The sequence below is a fragment of the Pteropus medius genome, unplaced genomic scaffold (assembly GCF_902729225.1).
Source record: "Pteropus medius unplaced genomic scaffold, Ma_sr-lr_union100, whole genome shotgun sequence".
NCBI classification, from domain to species: domain Eukaryota; kingdom Metazoa; phylum Chordata; class Mammalia; order Chiroptera; family Pteropodidae; genus Pteropus; species Pteropus medius.
In genome coordinates this window covers 28,999,042-29,022,676 of record NW_024349800.1, presented here as the reverse complement: position 1 = coordinate 29,022,676, position 23,635 = coordinate 28,999,042, and positions in this window count along the sequence as shown.

Here is a 23,635-nt window from a genome sequence, read left to right as displayed (position 1 = left end):
TTATGATTAATGCCCTTATGCTTACTGATCACAATCTTTATGGTCTAGTATTCTTTTCAGTCTACTCTCATCTTTATCCCTGGGTTGCTAATGCCACTGGAAGACCATGTTGCCAGAGAGATGGCTCACGAAGTACAACAGAACCCCCAGAACCATCATGTAGCCCCTGGAATAATGCCCAGATTTTCCCTTAAACTCCCTAAGCTGGACTGAGAAAGGCAAGGTAGTTTTTGAAGGTGTTAACCTGCTGCCTTCTCAGATCACCAGAGATCTGACAATAAACTCTTACTCTAAATAGCCCAACTCCTGTGTCAGTCTATTGGTTGAGCAGCACAGGCAGCATGAGTCCTGGACTCGGTTGCCCTCCTGTTTCACGCCCATTCCAAAGTCAAGACTTCCCAGAATGCATCCTATATTCCCCTTCTTTCCTTCCTTCTTCCCTTCCTCCCTTTCTCTCCCATCTCCCTCCTAATTTAAACCTGTTCCTTTGGGTTAGAATTATCTATGAGAAACTAAATTTACTGATTTCCACCATCTTTCTGCCATCTTATTTGGCTATAGCACCCCTAAACAGAGCAGGAAATGTAGCATTCAAAGGTAACAGAGTAAACTTCTCTGTCCCCAAGAGCTTAAGCAACTGGAACACCAAAATTTTATGTAGAAAATCTTTTTACTAGTAGGTTAAAAATTCCCAGATGCTTACAATGTCCTTCCTCTTTTCCCATTCATATTATTGTTTCTTGAGAATGCTTTTAAACATAAAGAGATCATATTAATTCACATGCTCCTTTTTCTCCTTGTTCATGGTCTGCATTTTGGGATTTGGTTAGTTTTTAAATAGAGCACACATTTGACCAGCTGTTTGGTTTCCCACAGCCAACATGCACATGCCCAGGGTTTTCCCCTGTGATTTTCAAGGCCTGGCTTTCTTCTGATAAGGCTAGCAGCACACACAGCTTATCCATATCTGCTGTGTTCCTTGAGGTCAATCAAAGCACTCTTTCTTTTGGGACTAATGCGAATCTCCCAGAGAGACACGATTATTGCACTTGAAAAATCTATTGATCTGCAATATGGTTCACCTGGTATTTGGGGTTCTGGGGTAGTTTTTGAAACTGGGAGATCAATTCAGGGGATTCAGAATGAAAAGATACTAGTTAATCTATACTATCCATTTCTGAGTATTTGCTGCTACTACTATTAGAATAGCAGAATGTCAAATTCAGTTGCCACAGAATGTCAACAGTATAGGTCACATAGCATTACTGACTTGATGGTTGAATTCTAAATTCATAGTAATTGTATTGGGCACAGTCACAGATTAAAAAACGATGTGTGGAATCATGAGTGTTTCTGTTGGTATGATTTCCCATTTCCTCTTTTTCTTTCCTTAAATATGAGGCGCCTTCTTTTATGTCTCCTCATGCTGATCTGTATAGATATATGAGGAACAGATGACTTCATGTTGCTGAAAGCAAGAACATTGGGCTGCCAACTTTTAGAATTCACTTCTCATGTGGTCTATGTTGAAATTTTCAAAAGAGGCTTTGCACCATGACAACATTCTAGTGTTGCCATCTAGACCCAGGCATTGAATATATTATTATTTTAAACCACTTCAATGAACTATCCACCCTTTGGCCCTTTGTTTCAATATATTTTTGTTGAAAATATACCTCTCCCCGCCACACACAGTTGCAAGCCAATCAACTGGAGTCTTAGTCTCTTACCCTCCTAGTTCTAACTCCCAGTCACAGCCCCTGTTTGCAGTTTGTATCTTTGCTCTGGATTTATACCTGCAGAATATGAAAGATACTTTCTCATAGTTATATTATGAAAATTAAATAAGATAATTTGCAAAGTATCTAGCATAATATCTGGCATACAGTGGACCCTTAAAACATTAGACTAATTTGTATCTTTACATTCTAGAGGGTCTCATGAGCAATGAAATGAATTAAATGCTGAAGATATTGGATAAGTCTCAGGTTGATAGAATTGAAATTTCATAGGAAAATACTTGGATTTGAACTTTTGTTCCTTATGAAGACATTTTCTGAGAGCTTAAGAGATAAAAACTTGAAAGTTGTTATTCCATTCAGGTATAGGACTAAAGCAATTTTCTGAAGATTATGTGTTTGGGCATTTATTTATTGTTTTTATACTTATATAAAAACAATAAATAAATGCCCAAACATTTATTAGAGAAGGAATCAATAGAACATTCATTAATTGGTAGTCATAGTCTTATCATCTATGAAAGGGGGTTACTAATTGTGACAGTCTCATGGGATTTGGTGAGGCTCGAATGAAATAAAGTATATAAAGAGCTTTGAATATCACCTAGTACATTGTAAGTGTTCAATAAATACTTGATTAATATTATCAGTATTAATAAAGATCCAACCACAGAGATTGCTGGATTTCCATAAGGAGATTGAAAAGGATGGAATAGATGGTCTCTAAGCTCATTCTAGCTATGAAATATACCCTTTTGTAATTTTGATAACTCTAAGATAGTAAGTACCAGAACAGTGTCGAAGCCTTCATTTTTGGACTTGGATAATTCTAAATGATATCTCTCATTATGAAAATCCACATTTTTAAATCTTAAAATGTTGGAGAGCCCCAAGGCAAATACTAAGTACTATCTAGCCATTGCTCCTTTTCGATGGTTATAATTTAATGATAAATTATCCTTTTCACTTGCAGAGAGTCAAATCTGTTTTAGAAGTTAATCTGATCCACCGCCCCCCACTGAAATATAATAAAAAACAAATGGAAAGAAACCAATCTGTTTGAATTTTTTCTCCTGATTAGAGAATATGATGGCTTTAGCTGTTTGCAATGCAAAAGTGCTGATGCAGGAAGGCCTAATTGATTAGAACAATATATGGCTGGTTTAATGCTTTAGGTCAAATCTTTGGGAAATTTATTTTGCTTATGCAAAATTAAATGTGTTGCAAGCATCTTTCCTATTAAATGCCATTTTTTTCTTTTGCTCATTTGGTTCCAAGTTTGACTTGTGGGGATGAAACATGGGTAGTACTGTCACAGATTTGGATGCTGTTTGTAGACAGCAATTAAGTTCTATTACTCTCCTTGCTATTTTTATATTTTGTTAATGTTTCCTTTTGCCATTAGAACAGCTCCTCATTTCTCATTCTTCTATTTTGTAGTCTGCAGGTTGTGGTTTCTTCCTATTAAGAGATAGTTCTCTCTCTCTCTCTCTCTCTCTGTCTCTGTCTCTGTCTCTCCTCTCCTGTCTCTCTCTTTCAGTGATTCGCACTTTCATCACTCTCTGAGTGATATACGTTTTCATCATGAGCTCCCTGGTAAATGCAGAGTAGGGTTATGCCCAACCTGCAGTGACAGTATCAGTGCCCTGAGAGCTAGACACAGTGACACCCAGAAACATTGGCTGCTGTGGTTGTTGTCACCTCACCACTCTCGAGTGGTGAAAAGGAAGTGCTTTATCTCACTCGTTTGACTTTTTCCTCACAATATTGAACATGCTCACAGACATCTCTAGTCTTTTCCATCTACATCTTCCTTTCCACATTCCCATCTGTCGCTAATAATATACAGAGTGTGAAGAAGGCAAAGCTTCTTTTTTTTCTTTTCACCTTCTATTTCTTCTGGCTCCTTTACCCCTTTTTAGAGATACTCTGAGTTGGGCGGGGTGGGTTGGGAGGAGGCTCACACTCACTCCTGGGTCTTTGGCACCACCACCTCTGCCTACTCACCCCCACTCTCTGGACGCTTTTCTTTCTCAACCAATCAGTATTTATCCTGAGGTGCTTTTACCTAGAGGATACAGATTTTAGATCTGCAGATTGTATTTTAGATCTGAGAAAATACTCAGAAGTATTTTCTTTGGCCAGCACAGTGTTTAATTTTTTTTTTTTAATTATTAGTTACTAAGTTTAACAATCAAAAAATTTCACATAAAGTCCAGAAAATGATATGTGTCTTTGGACCCACCCTTCCTAATGGCAGTCACCAGCTGTCCTCTTCAGACAAGTAGGCGCTGCTTGAATTCACCACAGTCATTACCCATCCTTAAAGCCTTGTATCTGGTCTGCCTTACTATTTGCATTCCTGCCTGGACTCTATAGTCATTTGCTTTTGTAACCTAACAAATTTAATTTCTAGAAGGTCATAATTTGTAAAGCAGCTTAATGAAATACATAACTTTTCCATGTTCACCATGTAGTAAATATCAATATATATGAACTTCCTTTTATTATGCTGAATTAAGATGGTGAACAAAAATTTCAATCTGATGTACTGCCAGTTTAGACTTGGGAATATTTCTATCTTTTCTTATATCAGTATTTGGATGATATATGAATCTTTGTCTAATTTTTACCTTTTCTTCTTAAAATGTTATAAAAATGAGTAGAAACAATAAAAGTGCTAATGCTGGTGTTATAAAGTTTGAAATCATTCAGTGCAATACTTGTTAGGCTCATTCAGCCACTCACTGGGATTTAAGATGAAAACGTAAAAGAGAATGTGTCAAATGTAGAAAAGATATCAATGAGAACGGAACTGTTCTAAGAGTACATAAGTCTATTGTTCCACTTTTCCTTTTTCTAATCTGCTTGGAGTTTTCAGGAACACTGTGTGCATATAATATATACTGCCTGTATTTTGTTTATTTTTCAGAGTATTTTTAGAGACACAAACGCTTTAACCAAAGAGAACAGATTTAATTGGTACATTTCTTTAGGGTCTGATATAGACCAGTGGGGGAGATATTTTTGGAAACACTTATTGAAAACCTAGTAGGTGCCAGGCCCTCCTGAATTGTCACAGGGGTTTGGGAAGTAGGTATTCATTCTCCCTGTTTAGTAAGGCAGCGCTGTGCTTCGACTGGCCTAGGTCTATTTCTTGACTCCTCCACTGACTTGCTCTGGACTTTAGGCAAGCAATATAACTTTTTTAAGCCTCAGTTTTATCATCCAGGAGATGGTTTGTTGTATCACATGAGGTAATGTATGTTAGCACAGTTAGTGCAATTCCTGGCACAAAATAAGAACTCAACAAATGTTGGCTATTATTTAGAATAGGGTCTTGAAATCCTACCATTTTGAATAGCTGCCTACTCTTCTTCCAGGTAGGGCTACGCTTAGCCTCCCAGAGGCACAGGTGGATACTTCCTATGTCCAGTGGTCCCCTTCCCCCTTCAAAGGAAATTGCTTGGAACTGGAGATCTGCTTTTTGCCACTCTGATTCCATCTTTAGTTGCTCCTTTTATTACTCTGACCTTCTGCACAGCTTGACTTTCATTCTACCGACTATTCCTTGCTTAAAATGAAATGAATTTCCCCTCTGGCACCCTTCTCCTCAGCCTCCTACCTGTTCTTTCCACATGACGTTCAAATAATTTCAGTGTTTCAGTGAATTTTTTAAGGTGGTAAACGTGGAACTGGTAGTCCTTAGCTTGGGCAGCAGCTTTAATTAGAGTGACTATGTAGTGTGCTATTAATTAAATGAGAAGTTATTTTTAGATGTGTGTATTCATTAGTTCTCACCACTTTCTTCAGATTTGTAAAAACAAAACAAAACAACAAACAGGTTAATATATGGTCTGGTTAGAAGTCATTAACTCTTTATCTTCTTCACCTTCCTCAGCAAAATCACTCATGGGGCTTCTCTGTTGCTAAAAATCTGAGTGAAGGCAGGAAGGACAGACATTGCACTGAGGAAGAAAAGCTGCTTTTCTTCCTGTAGTGCATTCTGTCCATTGATGCCTCCCAAAGACAGCACTCTAGGCTGTGGAGATTTGCTCCAAATACTCTAATATTAGATGCTTTTGAGCATCATTATAGAATTCAGTTCTCAGAGCTATTGAGCCATTTTAAAAGCACAGAGCTCTGCTGTCTGTTGGGAAATGATTCACCTTTCAGGCCACACTCTGGCAATTTTATCCCCAGGGCTATCTCTAATGTCTTGCTGTAGATTGGATCAAATTGAACCTAAAAACGCTCTTATAAAATGTTATGTAAGATTATACCAAGTAAATATATGTATGTGATCATACATGTATATGAGCCATATATATACTTTAAAAAATACATGAATCTTCAAAAAAAGATACCTCCTATATGATTCTATTTATATAACACTCTCAAAATGACATTATAGAGGTAGAGAAAAGATGAGTGGTTGCCAGGTGTTAGGGACAGGGTGTGACTAGGAAGGCATAGAAAGGGAATGCTTTGTGGTGATGGATCAGTTCTGCACCTTGATTGTTGTGGTAGTTACACAGACCTTTACATGTGCCAAAATTTCATAGAACTAAACACATGATTACAAAGAAAGAAAGAAAAAACAATCCCAGCAAGATAATTACTTGTTATATATTAAGTCAAATATGCATAAATACAATAAATAAACTAGAAAGCAAATTAAACATGTATTGCTAAGATTTGGAGTAGACTTATTAGCTGTAGCTGGACTGGCAAATTAACATGGTCATTTAATCAAATCATATTTATACTCAGTGTCAGTTGAAATAGGTTCACTGAAGTCTTCTGCTTTATTATAGTTTTTAGTACCTATTAATGAATAATTGTGCATTTGAATTCCCTACAACTATGTTATGATTTCAGTACCTTGCATTCTACTTTAGGCTTAATCAATGATTTCAAGTGGCTCTTCTATGATCAAGGCATAAAAATCTTAAGTTAATAAAAGGTTTCTTTCTTTCTTTCTTTCTTTCTTTCTTTCTTTCTTTCTTTCTTTCTTTCTTTCTTTCTTTCTTTCTTTTTTTGCATTAGAATGGAACAGAGCTTTAATGCATGAGTTTATAAATGCTCATTCTTGTTGTGGACATTAGCCTCTGTGTGGTCAGTCATCAATAATGTAGAATTTATGGGAAATCTCTCTTTTTTCTCTATCCCTTTATCACCATCACCCCACCTCGATACTACTATTGACTCTGATTGATTTTTAGGAGTGTGGGGGTAACTGAGAAGACCACCTTTCTCTCTGCTGCTGACTCTTGATTTTCTTAGAAACATTAACTCCTTATACACACTCAGTCTTTATAGATTGTGAAGAGTTTAAGCTTATTTTGTGGGACTCCAGCCCCACATACACTTTGTGTATATTGTCTCTTTTTAATGACCCTTCACACGAAATTCCCCGTGCCTTCATGGAGCTGGGGTCCTATGTCTTATAGTGGAAAATGATCTGATAAATAAATAACATGACAACATGTAAATCGTCTATTGGCAATTCCATCTTAGGTGAGATTACCAGAAAAAAATTAAAGCAATCTATTGCAGTAATTTATTTAAGCAATTCTTATATTTAAAATGTCAACACTTAAATATGCCTGGAACAATAATAAATAACTTATTGATATTAGAAAGAAATTGGAGCAAAGCCTAACCTAAAGAAATGAATTTCTAAAATATAGTAGAATAGTAGTCACTATGGCACCTGGGAAGGAAAGATGAGTTTTTTGGGGGGCTGCATGCAGTTGGCTATTTTCATGCTGTTAAAGTTATGATAATCAAGTAATTGATTAAATCAAGCATAAAGCTTTTCTTACCTCTGTTCAATATGTTAAAAATATAAAAAGTATGTAAAATAGACTTTGGATAAAATATGTTTGCAAATCTCAGCATCTCTACTAGATTTTAAGTTTTCTGAGAGCAGGGGCTATGTCTGTTATAGCTTTGCGTCTTAGTATTATTTAGTAGATACATAATATATTTAACATATTTAATAGTAGATATTTAATAAAGATTAGCAGATTTATTTATTTATTTATTTTTAGGCAAGGCAACCCTTGGTTGACCTCACAGATTGCAAGGACCTTGTCAGCTTACAATCCCTTATTTTTTATTTTTTACGCCTACAGTATCTGATCTTCCGAGGTGGTCTCCCTCGTACTAACCAAGTACTAACCAGGCCTGACCCTGCTTAGCTTACGAGATCAGATGGGATCGGGCTTGTTCAGGGTGGCATGGCCATAGACAAGATGAGCAGATTTAATGAGTATTTTGATATCATCAAGAAATGTAGATGTAAACATACTATTGTACAGGTGATAACAATCACTGATTGCTATATTCCTGTTCTCAGATCCTTTATTCTCCTTAAGTAATATAATTTTCAGCAACAATATAGCATTAATTGCGCTATATTTTTTGCCTTGATATTCTTTAAGAGATCACTTGGGATATTACTGTCAAAACTATATACATGTATAAAAAAGTTCTACTTTATGTCCATTTCTCAAACATCCTTCCTTGCTTAAGAAGAAAACATCTGTGCTTTGGGAAAATGCCAGTCTGTTCTATAATGGGCATCTACAGTTCTTGTTCAAAGAGAAAATTTAATATTGCTTTTCAACAAAAATAACAGATGGCTAATATACAACCCATATCATTATCAATAATGTTTTTACTAAGTTTCTGGGTTTATATTTCCAAATTTCATTCCCAGGAGTAGAAAAACAACCATATCTTATTCCGTTCTAAAAATATTCCTAAACTCTGAATTCTAAAACTATTGAGGAAAAATATTTTAATTTTTTCCATTTTTATTTTTTAAAAATCTGTGTCACAAAACAGTTCAGCAAACTTTCTGTAGAGGGCCACACAGTAATTTTTTTTGTCTTTGCAAGTCAGTTTTTTTGAACTATTCAGTACTTCTCATGCTGGGCAAACAGCCATAGACAATAGGGAAACAAATGGGTGTGACTGGATTTAGCCCACAAGCCTTAGTTTGTTTACCCCTGCTATACACAGTATTAAAATAATGCCAACTAAAAGAACAACAAAAAATATTTTTGCTTTATTTTGTGGAGAAAGCTAGTGCTATGGAGAAGATTCACCAGGAAGCACTACTGAGATCTCAAAATGTTGAAAGTAACAAATGTTTAGGAGGAGATTAATAATAAACCCGTGGAATCTGCCATGACGAGTACATAGAGTTTGGCACTAGCTTCAAGCAGAAAAACCATGTCCTCTGGTGCCCAGGTGAAAGGATAATAACCCCGTGTTAGTGATATCATCAGTCGGTAAATGTCCGTTGGTGCTCCTCCAGGGCGACGTATGTAGAACAGATGGTTAACTAGCACAAAGCCAAAAGCTAAGAAGTTTTCAATTGGTTGCTCATTACCACCTCTTTGATACTAAAATGGGTATCGAATGAGTATCAAAATGGGTTTGATGAGCTCTCAATTACGATATTAGATAAAGGAAAGAAATAGCAATCTATTGTTCTTCCATTTAGACCAATCTAAATTGATTATTCTCCTCATCTCCCATTTACCCTGCCATGTGTCTCTCGTAAACCATAATTTCAGGAGTAAAAGTATTTATACATTTTTGCTGAGTTCAAGGATTTAATGTGCTGAGCAATATATCATTCAAGGAGCTGACCTGCAATTTTCTGATTGATAATGGAAATGTTAATGTAATGTGAGCCTTCTTATTTTTGGCCTAAAGCGAGCTAATAACTGGAATCATAATGTTGTGCCTATTAAGTGTGCAGGCAAAAGGGAAGGTGCAGAAGTTGAGGTCTATTTTTCAAGTTAATTATAATATTGGAAAAATGAATTAGAAGGAAGGAAAAATCCAATTTCATACCCTTTTGCTGAAAAAGGAGCAATGGAATAACCAATTTCTGAACTCTGTAATGCTATTCTTTAGATAAGTTTATTGCAGAAAGTTTTACTCATTAATCCATGTCTTTTGTTTATTAGTGCAATACTTGCTACTATGAAATCTAAGATTTCACTGAATGAAACACACCGTTTCTGTGGACTTGCTGTCAATCTCTCTACCCTGATGCCCTTCCATAGCTACGGCATTCCGTAGAGCAGTCACTCAGTCATCTCGGGCCTTCCAGCTCTGTGCCTGCAGGGCTCATACAAAGTCTGAAGGAGAGTGAGAGGAATGATGAAAAAGGAACCTACGTGTGGTGCCCATAAAGTGCCCACAGAGGCAGGTCTGTGGCATGCGTTCTTACAGGAAGAGTGTCACCCTCCCAGGGAGTTGCGGTGGGCGATCAGTGTTTGAGGGACACAAAAATCTGAGGCATGACAGTGGCTCCAAAGAGTTACAAAACACAGATGTATAGTATACTTGTAGCATTAAATTGTCAAGGAGGAACAATTAGAAAAAAAGTTTAAAAAGACTTCTTAGAAGAGTGACAATGAAAAAAGGTTTACATATACTGCTCTATGAGCAAGAAGCAGTATTTAGCCTTTTCCTCAACCCTTCCAAATCACCTCATTTGATCAAGTGAACAATGGACACCCACCCACTTGCTTGTGGGTGGTATCTAAGTTCCAGAGGTGTTCTGGGTTTGCCTCTATGTGGACAGGGGAGAGGCCTGGGTGACTCTCTTCTCCAGCAAACCTAATCCTCAAAGCTCTGGCCCTTACTTAGTGTCTGATTCTGGTTCTCCAGACTCAGATGCGGTGAGTGGAAAAACCAGTCAAATACTTGTTTCAGTGTTTTGAGTTACTGTCCAGAATGGCATACATTGAGTTATTTTTAAGGAGAGACTCTAAAGACTTGAAAATCTTGGGATTATTTTTATGCTGGCCAGTTTTATTGTCTTTATGAGAAAGGATTGGGTTTTTCTTTTCCACTTTTCCTCTAATTTAAACTTAAACTCTTCAAATGTCGGAATTCCAAATAACAGTCCCCTTCTCTGTTCCGATAGGACAGGGGAGAGGGAGAATGAAACACACAGGTAGTCTTTCCTTGGTTCCACATTCTCCTTCTGTAAGGACGATGAGTTTAAGTGAAAACCGAGTGCCCTGGAAGAGTGAAGACATTTTCTTGATCCCATCTCCTTTGCTTATATCATCCCCAGCTCTCTGTTTCTGCGGTAAAATAGCAGCTGTGTAGTGTGGACCTTGAACAGCTGAAGATCCAATTAACACAGTCTCAGACTGACATGTTCACACTCAGAAACCTCTTTGGAGACAGGCTACGTGGCAGTTACTGAAAGGATATTCTCACCTCTGGGGCTGAGCTCTGTCAGTCAGGAATTGATGAAAAAAAAAAAGCAATGGTGAAATTTGGGAAAGACATTAGAGTCTAATGATCCCTTTCTTTGTCATATATTTTTGCAGAGTGAATTCTACAGAATCGGAGAAGATTAATTTAAGGTCAAGCAGATCTTTATCAGTGCCAAGCACTGCTCCCAGCATTATCAAGAAGTAAAAAGCCGGCCGAGTGTGAAGGAGATAAGAAAGTATAAGCCCAACTGCAACAAAAAAGCAGAAGTTGAGTGTCACAAGAAAGGCACAAAAAGTACTGTGGGTAATCAAAGAATAATAGATCACATCTAATTGGAAGGACGAGGAGAGGCTACCTGGAAGAGGTGATGTGTGAGGTAGGTCCGTAAACATGGGTAGGATCTGAAGGCAGGATGGTGGGATATATATTCCATGGGGAGGGGAGGATGTGATCAGAAACTCAATGCTGGGAAAGCACTAGGTGTGTTAAGGGAACAAGCAGCTGCTTTTTAAACCAAGAAGTTAAAGGTGATGTTGGAGAGTTTCCTCTAGAGGAGGGCAGAAACTGCCTTGTAAACGGAGAGGAAGTGGGAGCAGAGATAGCAGATACTGTGAGGTTAGATGGCTCTTTAAAAGGCCTGGAATGCAGTTTAAGGACAGAGCAGCTCAGTCTGCAGTGACCCCCACATGTGAATCTAAATTTTGAAGGGTTGTATGAGCTGGCTCCTTTGATGCAGGGCTAGACATCTTGGTGTCCCTGTGAGAAACCCAGCAATGGAGGGATGCAGAGTAGAGCCTCAGAGGAAAGGGCTTTTTTCTCTGTCATTACTCAGAATTTGGTGGTTTTCTCTCAATCCAAGAGGAAGTCTGGAGGAAACGTGTAACTCAGGTTGGATGGAGAAGTAACGTGTAACTCTGGTCTTGCTGGAGAAGTAAGACTCATCCCCTGGTTTTATTGGGTGCCATAATCAAGGTCCTGACTTCTCTGAGCTTCCTTTTCCTGGTCTGGTGGATGGTTCTATTACCTTCCCTAGGTACCCTAGATCCAGTTAGGATCTAAAGTGATTATATCTATGAAAGCATTTTGAACATTTTTATTTCTAATGTATTATGAGCTGGTAGTTTTGATTCATAGATTATAAATTGTTTTTATAAACTCTTTGCTCCATTGGTTTAAAATATAGAATGTGAGCTTTTAGAAGTCATCATAAACTCATAGATCAATAGAATGTAAACATTAAAAGGGACTTCAGTACCATCTAGTTCTCCTTGGTTGCTGAATGGCAGTTCACCATAGTGATAAAGAGTGTAGATTCTGGAAATAGATTGAGTGTGTCTAAATCTCATTTTTGCTACTTTGGGCAAGACTTTGGGCAAGACTATTTTAACCTCTCTGTGTTTCAGTTTACTCATCTATAAAGTAAGGGTGAAAAATGCTCTGTATCTCTTCTATCTCATAGAGATGTTGTGAGGATTAAGTGAATTAATATGTGTACAGCCCTGAGAATTTGCACACAGCACGTGCTATAAGCACTGTTATGGCTCGTTCTACTGACTCATTTTTCAGATAAGGAAACAGTTCTGGAGAGGCACAGTGACTTGCTCAAAGCATTTATTTGCTCAGTGGCAGGGCCAGGACTAGAACATGTTTACATGACTCCAGGTCAGTGTCTTTCTACTGCCTCCCACTGTCCCCTGTTCATTCAGTCAGCAAGATTTACTTTTGATGAAAATTTTAAATGAAGAAAAATCTGTCAAAATTTTTCATTTATCTTTAAGGGGGAAAAATTATGTATCTTCAGGGAGAAGGAAGAGCCCTTCAGTAAGAACTATGTAAAAATCTGTCTTACACATAGATTAGCACTGCATAAATTCCCTGAGAGTCCTTCACACTGAATGTACTCCCTGTGGCTGTCTTTTCTCCTCCACCTGAGGCACTTACATTACACCTGCTAATCTAGGTTTTTGGCATATTGAATGAAAATTACACAATATTCTCCCTGGGCTATTTGAAGAAAAAAATTGCAGACTGTTGCCTTGAGTATAGAGTCTATATTTCTTCATACTTGTATTCTAGGCATCTAGCACAGCATCTAATAGAAACCCAGTAAATGTCCACAGAATTGACGTGGAACAAAATAGTGTTCAGCTGGTGACAAAATAGTGTTCAGCCGGAGAAAAGTTTTGCTCTTGCAACCTCATTGTTGCCTACTGAAGACATTCATTTCATATTGTTTTTACACTGTCCTGGGACTCAAACAAGATGTTTGAGGGACTCATTCCTGGGTCCTGGGGAGAGACTCTTGGGATCTCAATTTGTGAATCCATGAAAGGGGAATAATAATATGACGATATCTTGCAGATAAGTGAGCATCTCTTGGCAAAATGCTTAACCAGCAGAGGCATGGGCGATTTGGGACACAGTAAAAGAGCGAGGAAGCACCACCTAGCAGCCTGCACCTGGTTGGACAGGGAAGTCAGCCTCAAAGTGAGTGTGAGAACACTGCACAACCACAGAGAAGAGGGGCTTCAACCTTTCCATTCCTTAGGGGCTCCGGAAGGGCAGGTGGCTAAAAGGTCCAGGATCTGGAAGAGGCATATCCCTGTCCTGCTTATCCCTGTGCCAAAGAACAGGCACATGAGGAAGAATCGATTATGATTGTGAAAATTCCTCTATGTTGAACCTTTTAGTAACACTTTCTCTACAAAATGGGAGAGAAGCTTGCTATAGGACAGAGAACACAATGGGTCCGTATTTCAAGAGGAAATAAAAGAGCTTTAAGAAATAGTAAGAAGATAAGGGCAAGTGCTTAAATTTCTTGCCTAAAGATGAAGAATGTTTATGTCCATTTTGAAATGAATAAAAGTATGTGACCTGTTTTGTTGCTGGAAGCTTTGACCTAATACATTCCAGACACTTTGCTTTCAACTTGTCACTGGCCCAGAGCACTAAAGGGTGATCTGGCAGGATCTAGGAAGGTGTTACTTACTTCTATATTTCCCTCACCAAAATCTGAAACACTTGCAATGCCATCATTAGAGATATGTTGTTTATGCCTATTTTATCCAGGTATCTTTCTTAACAGATATGGGGAAAATATGGTCTTTTAATGTTAAAACCCACATATGAGAGGACTCTGGGGGAGCTGGGGCATCTGGAGAAGATGGGGAAGGGATCAGAAAGGGGAGAAATTATGTAAAAAAAAAAAAACAAAAAACTTTCTTTACATTTACCTCATTTGAACCTGTCACTCTTCCTAACACTTCTATTAAGTCCCAGCTAACTAGGCTAGAATTAGCTTTAGGAATTGACAGTTCTGCCTTCATTAAATTCCATTGGTCAGGGAGCCCTGAACAGAGAATACGATTGGTCCCTTCAGCTATAGTCTGGATCAAGGAAAGGGCAATTTCTTTTACCAGTGAGGGGCACTGTTGTCAACCAGCTGTGGGAGAGTGCTAGCTCATTCCCTCCTTTCTCTCACCTGGTTATATGCAGCCAGGTCACATGCCTCCTTAGATTTATCTCCTTTTTGAAATATCGTCTCTGTCACTGATCATTCCACATCTAGAACTGTGTTCTATGCATCTTGAAGACTTCAGGAATCTCTTCTAAAGTAAAATGTTCCTAGTTGTGGTTATACTTTGTTTTACTTTCTGTTATTTCCTTAATGATCAATTAATACTAGCATATTTTAGTTGATGGTCATTGAGAACAAGATTATTTTTGAAGATTCTGATACCAAAATGTTTCTCTTTCAAGAATGATAGCATGAGGACTTTGTAAAGATGTAGAAGGGACAAAGTGAAGTGAAAGAAAATAAAGTGAAAAAATAGAACTTGCCAAGATAAATACTGACAGTAACTATGTAATTAATTGTTCTACATAAAAGAGTAGTGTAGAGGCCCCAGAATTTGTAAATGGGAGTAATTTAAGGCTTCGAATTTTTAAAAAGTTGCTATTTAATAAGATTCAGTATTTAGATGCATTTTCTACATTTCATTGTACAATTTGTATGTGATATACATAATAGATATACAATATAGAATATATGTTTTATCAAATGTATTTATTTAATATTTAGATGTAGCAGAAGATAAAATATAGAGCAATTCCTGAAGGAATTAAATTTTAAACCAACATTTCAAAGAAGCAGGAATTGGAAGAAAGGATGGCATAAGTCTTGGGAGGATGAAGTTATACACAGGAGGCTCCCGACTGCGTGACTAAGTTGGTGTGGCCAGTGGGGGGAGGCTGAGATGTGAAGTTTAAGACAAGTTGGGGGACCAACTGATGAAGCAACCTGGAAAGGTAGACTTGGGAGGTGGGTCTGGAGGATTTCCCAGTAAGCTTGTGAGCAGGACAATCAGCATGAAGGGTATGAGAGAAGGGCTGGAGAGGCAGTTAAGTCAGTGCTATCGAAGGAGACAGAGGACCGGAGGAAAAGAAAAGTTCCTGGCTTCTCTCAGATCACACATGGATAAATCTGAGAAATGGGCAGAAACACTGTCTCCACCTCTTTCTTGGGGAGGGGGCGCTGAGAGGTCTACTCTCAGTTTCCCTATGCTTTCTTATCAAGGTAACTTTTTGGACAAAAATGCTAAGACTCAGGGGGATGGTTCCCTCTGCTAAGGCTGCAGAATGTATTATGCTGCTCTTTCAGATGACCTTAGCCCCTTTCTCTGCAGGGGCTCATGCTATCTTCTGTTGAGATGAACCATCAGTAAAGCCATCATGTCCAGAGAACTGAAATTTCTTTGACTGTTAGTAAAACAATGGCAGATGCATCCATTGGGCTGGTGGCTGGCTCCATTTTTGGAGCCCATAACAATCATTTAAAAAAAAAATTCCAGATTGAAATAAAGAATGAAAATCTCCAAGTGGCTCTTCAAATGAGTGGGCAAAGTGTTTAAGTATTCATTTTCAAAAGATCCGCTCGCCCCCACATTATTTTAGAGTCTGTCTTTTTTTGAGAACAAAGAAGCGAAGAGAAGAAAATAATTTTTAATCTGACTTAACTCTTAGTTCTGAGGGACAAGGCCACAACTGGTGTCTAAGGGGGAAAAATAGAGCCCCAGATGCTGCATGGAACCAGGAAATCTTCCATTTTCTTCTTGGTCTTAAAGGACACACTCTCAGGAAAATGATTGAAGCCTGGGAAATTATGAATATGAGATTAACAGAATAAAAAAAAACCAACTAAACAGCTGCAATTTTCTGCCTTTTTTTTTTAAGTTTAAGGGATAGGAAACATTTTATGCATTGGATTTGCCAATTGATTCCAAGAGTATATTATGCTAATAATAGTAGCTTTATAAAATAAAAAGGCATTTGGCTTTCTATTCTGAATTTCAGGCATGGAGATGCATTGCCACTGTTACATCATACTTATTTGATCTGATAAAAGAAAAGAAGATTGAACATTAAAAGCTGAAGGTCATCCATACAGTTGTCCCAATAGCAATCTGTGTACCTTTAACCCTGTGGAGAAAAAGTAATTACCCTTTGGCTTCTGGTGACCTCAACTAACCTTTGTTGAAGGGCCAGAGAAAATAAAGGCTGACCATCAGCCTGCCCTGGCTGCCCTGGGCTTAACCTGCTGTGTGAATGAAGAACAACCCAACAATAGGATGAGAGGGTGTTGCCATGGAAATAGTCCTGAATGAAGGAGCAAAAATCAGAAATTTATCACAATTAATTGTTTTATTAAGAACCTCCCATCTTTTGGATTATTCTCTGGGGAGGAGGGAAGATGTGTTCTCATTTAGATTTTATGAGAGAAAAATTCTACTTGACTAAATGAAGCGCCCATACAGGAAAATCACCTAAGTTGTGGCTGGAACAAGACAGCTTTTTGAGAGATGAAAAGATTTAGATCTCCATATAATCTATAAAGATGCAAATGTAGAAACCTCATGCTACCAAGCGATTCAGTGAGGTGTGGGTTTGGACATCTGTCTTTTCAGATTTTCAGTAGACTGTCGCCTGTGCTCCTATGCTCTGGTAAGATCTAGAAAGTACAGGAATCATATTAACTGTCAGTGAACAGAAACACAATGTCACATCTCGTTGTCCTTATGTAACCTTTCTGTTAAATAGATCCAAATCCTATGTGTTTTTAAGGTGAGCTCGTTTAGATTAGAAAATAGAAACTTGCCATCCAGTTCTGTTCAGATTAAACTATACTAACCTAAGATGCTCTGCTGCTATAGACTAATTGAAGGAAAAACAAATAAAGAGAGTGAGGGACGGTTCTTTCATGGAGAACCTAGAGGTTACCTCTTAGGTATAAACAGACTTACTTAGGAGTAATAATATTTATTTTTAACAGTAGAGTACTTTAATTTATATTCATTTTATTTTTCATTTTTATTTTAATGCAAGGATGAAATTAGACTTTAGGAAGTAAAAATGTTGTTCTTGTTCATTCTTTTATTTATTTTTATTAAGTGGATTAATGAATTGTTAAGTCACAGCAATGTGAAACACTCATTTGTTGTATTTCCTAAATAGTGAGTTATTTATGTTAATCAGTTTTTAAAATAATTTGAGGTACTAAAACAAAGCAGGCGGTTAAGCTCAGATATTGATTTTCTCTTTAATGGGTATTTCATCAGTGAAATTATAACCACTGATAAAGGAGAATAAACTATAGCAGGTGTTCACTGAAGACCCTGTTCACAGTGAGAAGATTTGCTTTTTTGTCACCATGTAAGTTGTCAGCATGAGTTTCATTTATGCCTATTACCTCCAGATGTTTATAGAAAATTTATATTATATTGGGGAGAAGGATTATTTGGCTTTCATTAGAACTTGGAAAGTTATGTTTAATAGACATAAACTTTTTAAACAAAAGGATGCTGTTGGCCCTCTGTTAACTAACAATGAAATCTAGTTCTTGGGCTTCTTGTTTATCCACCTCCTGCCTGCAGTTAGTTTATCACTCATTTTGTATGCTTCGTCTATTGCTGGGGCCAGAATTCTCTATGTGCTGACATGTCAAGTACCTGTGGTCATAGAACCCATCTCAAATAATATAATAGACGTGGCTAGACCCATTAAACACTCTCTCTGGCCTTTGGCAGGCTTTTAGTCTTTTTCTCTGCTACAGATAACAGTTTTCTTAAGAGGCAGCAATACAACTCTAAAAATAAACCTGCAACAAGGTCCTCCTTGTGCTTACCTTATAGTTTAGGAGCACCTTACTTGTGATCATGCTTCTTCATTTCCATGTGCTTTAGTTTTTGGGTGAGCCCATACCTGCTTGTAGGGTGTTAAGAACATTCGTTCTGGCTGAGAGACCTGCAGCGTTGAGCTCAGTCTTCAGGGCCATCACTATATTTGGACCATCTCCAGGTTTTCTGTGTTTATTAACCCTCAGCTGGACAGCTTGTCTGAGGCAGCAGAACCCAAAGTGAAAACGGTAAGAGGTTTCTGTTGTTTTACCTGTTCGGGCCAATAGAAGAATAAGAGGGAGAATGATGATCAAAATCAAAGTGTAACAAACAAGACTCATCTGTTCTTATGTAGAGACAGCAGATATCTACTCGGTCTCTCCTATTCAAAACGATTATGCATAGTTTCTGCTGGTTTGGGCAATCAGTTCTGTATTACAATTACTAAAAGATATTTCACTACATATAGTTTACATGTGAAGTGTATTTTTATTACTCTAATTTTGTTTAGAGGAAAGACATCATATTTATTTATTTAGTTTACATAGAAATCTTCTCAAAATAATTTTACAAGGAACAGGATAGATGAAATCATTCAATGACTAGATATTTAAATGAAGACATGAGAGTATTTACTGATTTATAACTAATTGTGCTTCGATTTAACAGCTCTTCAATAATACCCATAAAATATAGTATTAAAGTATGAAGTCATTTAAAAAATGAGGACTGCTGAGAATAGTTCTTTATAGTTTTCTAGTTATCTACTCTTCTAATCCTTAATCCTATGTATGCACACTTAACTACTAAATAAACGTACGAACTATGCAATGTAAATGAGGAACTAAATACAATATGCCAAAAACAAAAAAAGATAATTATGTACTAAATTTAAGAAAAAGTTAAATAATAAAAATATATGTGGAAAAATGCTAAAAATTGCCATCCAGTACACTCTAAGTATACGTACTTAAAAACTAACATGAAATTTTGTTAAGAGAGTTTAAGATAATTTTTATAGGGTTAACATATATATATTTAAAAACAACAGAGCATTTTGTCAACAGAGGTAAATGTACTTTGTATAAGGTAAACATACATATTTTTAAAATAACATGGCATCCTGTCAGTCGAGTTTACAACAATGTTGAGTTGAATGGCTACTTTCAACCAAAGTGGGGGAAAGCTATTTTAATAGCTTATGGTGTTAACACCACCATTTCCTAATTAAACATACAATTATGGCATGGCATTAGTTTGATATAGTATTTAAAATATGTTTTTGAGTATTATGTGCAGTGTAATGAATCATATATAGAATACAGGATACTGTAGGGAAATACCTAACTGTGACACTAACAGTGTAGTTGGTTTAAAAGGAGGTAAAAACATAAAAAATTACATGGTATCAGTGTTCCTCATAAAAGGACAAAATTCAGTCTTCTTCAACAGACTGATAGAAATGCTGTATAGCTTCCTATAGTTTCAAGTACAGATGACTTACAGTAAAAAGATGACTTACAAAAATAAATTTAGATTAATTTAAACACATCTCAAAAAGCAAAGATATTAAAAAGAAATCGTTAAATTTGCCTTTCACAAAGTCTCACATGGCTGACTTGAGTTTGAAGCAGGGAGTAGAAATTTCTGTCATTAAAAATATATATTATGTCATTCTAAAGCAAACGATTAGCCTAGTTTAAAGTCACGACCACCAGAATTCAATATACAATACTACCATGTACCCAGCTGTGAAGTAGCTGGGTTTGGTACTATTTGTATCTTCATACCACAAGCACAAACTACAGTAATATTTAAGCTTTGAGCAAGAGTATTAGCTACCCTAAAAGTTACCTTCAGGATTAAATACCTTTAAATGCTGCCGCGCCCTGGATTTCCAGTTAACCAAACTATATTTCCAGCAGAAACTCCTGAGGCATAGAGTAGTTCTTGTCTATAAGCCCTTCCCGCTGGTCTTCTTATGAAGCGGTGCTGGAACGTGTCTTTTTAAATCCTGTTGATAATCTGACTCTCTGTCAACTAGTGCTTGTCGACCCATCACTAGCCTTTCTTAGGGTGGAGATGACCAGAAGGTTGAAGGACTGCAGGCCATACATCACTCTCTCCTCAGTGTGTCTTAATATGAGCATGTCCTCATGACTCTGAGGACAGGAGGTAGAGCTGAGCCATCATATATTCCACAAATTGCAGTCTTTCCCTATGTCCTGCAGTGCTGGAGAAGGGGATTATTACTGCAAAAAAAAAAAAAAAAAAAAAAAATCTGGCCACTGTAGAAATAATCTCCACAATTCAGCTTGCCCCTACCTCCCCAGTCCTCTCTCTCTCTTCTCTGTCTCTCCCTCTCTCTCTTTCTCGCTCTCTGTACGAGGCCCCAGCTGATTCAGGCTGCATCCATCCATACATAAATCATTCCCCTTATTCTATTGGTTACATGGTACATGGCAAGTATTGATTTTTTCCGTTGCCTCATTGCTGGAGAACACTTGGTTTTTGAGAGACAGAAAAAGGAAAAAAAAAAAATCCCTAAACCACACAAAAATATCTTCACCAGAGTTTTGTCTAGGTAAAAAATAATGAGGCAGATTTGTAGTATGATAAGGATAAACATATTCTAAAGAGAGCATACTTTTGGGAGGCCCTTTACTGTCTTATAGTATACCCTGTCTCAAAATAAAAGAAAGAATCGTTCCCAGCTGTGGGTTCAGGAAATAGGAATGATATACAGAAAGGGAGATGCTCTTTAATTGTGCATGGCAAGGAGACATCTAATTGATTACTTCTAACTCCAGAAAAAAAGTTTAGTTTAAAACACAATTCACTCAAAAACAAGAATAAGAATGCACAAATAATGGCTCATGGCCAAATGACATGTATAGGACAGAAAGAAAGAGATGCTTATCTTGGTTTATTTTGTGTGGTAATAAAATGTTCAAGTGTGTCTTGTTTGTGTGAAGTACAAATATAGAATGTACCTCAGTTGTCAAAATATTGTGTCTTTTAATACTCAGAGACAGGACATAGAGAAAAGTGAGTATGTCTTAGTTTGGGGTTTGATGTTTAAGTATCAGAGATTGAATGCTCTTCAGAACCTAAGTGAAAACACACAGGAGTCTTAATATATGACTTGTCACAAAGGCCAACTTTTTTAAAGTGGTAGTGTTCTTGGACTCTATCCAGAGAGGTTTTTTGCCTGAAATATCAAAATGACTTCTTTATGAGCTAATACTGTCTGAAAGATTGTCCTAATATACAAGGAGATTGTTATAATGAAGAAATTATTATAAGAAGGTAATAGTGCAATAATGAAGAAATTATTATAAGAAGGTTATAGTGCAAATGTAAGGCATGAAAAGACTATGATAAGCTCATTTTTAAATTTTGTACTCCTTTGTGACAATTGATTATCAATCAAACAACGGGTGAAGTTTAGGAATAAAAACAAGTCAGCATGTTATACAGGTGACAGGATATTTTGCTTTGGGTTCTACTTTGAGCCGCCTTCTAACAAATTTATCAGACACAAAATGCAGATGAGAAGGGCAATGGCTTCTTTAACCTGCTTTATGGCTAAAAGAATTCCTTTTACCCCAAAACTTTTACTCTGTGCATGAACAGAAATTATTATGTTAAACTGTCACCAACTTCAGAAATCGGACTAGAATTTCTCCTCTTTTGCCTCACAAAAGCTGTGCTGGGGAAGTCTTTTTGTCTTTTTTCTTTGTCAGTTTATGTTGCGGTCCTTGGTCCTTGGTCCACGTTTTTGATAGGGTCTGTCCCACAGCAGATTCTGTGGAGCAGAGCTGAAAGGGGCATATCCATGTGGGGTTGTGGCCAGCCCGTCCGGGTGTTTGGCCCTTCTGTGCATAGAGTAATACTTCTCTCTCTTCTTATCGTTAAGATCCTTTTATTGAAAAACTCTGAGCATCTCTTTTCACATAAAGTGCTGGTATATCTAAATTGTCATTTCAAGGGAAGCACTGTGAAGGTATGAGAGGAAGCCTGCATGGAATTTTGTCCGAATTAATGTTTTGTTGTTTTGTTTTGCTTATGTGATTGTACAGTTGCATGCTGCCTCAATAATCTCACATCATGTACAATAAATCTTTACCTACTCACATTGTGAAGAAGTCCATAAAGGACTTTGAGCATTTTCAGTTTAAAAGAGAAATAGAAAGAAAACAACAGCAAAACCTATGGACAACCATTTGAGCCTGACTTCTTCCTTTTCTCTGCCTCATCCTTTCCTGACTCAACAACTTGAGCAAATGTTTATTGACCACTTACTCTGGGCTGGTGATTTACTGGGGTGAGGGGAAGTTGCAAAGCTAAATGCTCATGTCCTCTCCCAGCATGGGGAACTTGCTGAACAAACACAGGTGTCCAAGCTGCTGCCTAAGCGGAGGAGTGTCACATGGTGCGGCTTCTGCTGTGCTGCTCCTCTGTGCTCCCTACAGTCCTGTTTCTTGAGAAAAATCATATAATTACACTAGGTAATGAATACCCAAAAAGGTCTTTGTTTTAATATTTTAACTTCATTAACTTTAGCAAGATTTTAAGTGACCAGCAAAGAAGCCTTGCCCACAGCACACCCTTAGAAGACATTTGTTAGTGTTAGTTTAAGACAAGTGGGTGCCCAAAGAGAGGTAGTTATAACCAAAGCTGGTAATTATTATTTCACATGATTCTCACAACAACCTGTTTTTAAATATTTTAGTGCCCATTTTACAGGTGAAGAAATTGAGGCAGGGGGAGTTCAAGTAACTTGCCCAAGGCTGTCCATCTAATAAATGGGGGGCTCGGGTTTCAGACTCTTATCTTATTGTTCTTAACTATCACCCTAGTGTGGAGTAGCAGTGGCAGCTGGCAGAGGCCTTTCATTCCAGCTGCAAGTCTTGAGAGAGGGCATTACTGTGAAAAATGACCTCTGTACTGGCCCTGAAGTTTGTTATATCCTATAATTTTTGTACCCTCTGGGTATACTTTGGTTCACTATGAAGAAAAAAGAAGAAACATTTTTTCCCCTCTTTACCCCCCAACTGCATGTTTCCCCCTTAAAACTAGATCTGACGGCGGGGCATCTCCTCCCATGCGCTTGCAGCATGCACCTGGGGCCTGGAGCATTCAGGGGGTGCCCCCGGTGCGCTTGGGGGGGCCCTGTGCACACAGAGGGCCCGTGGCTCCACCTGGGTGCAAACCCAGGACTTTCTGCGTGTAAAGCAGATGTACTAACCACTATTCTATGAGACTACCCCCAAGAAGAAGCATTTTTAATCTACTAGTGGAAATTACTATTGGGAGAAATTTTTTTGTGAACCCTTTTAGATGTGAATATAACTTTGAGAAAGAAAATGTTTAGCTATTAAATTAGCTGTTGGGACTAATAGATATTTATAAATGTAGATATTTATAAATGGGGTTTACTTAAGGTGAGACTAAGAATGG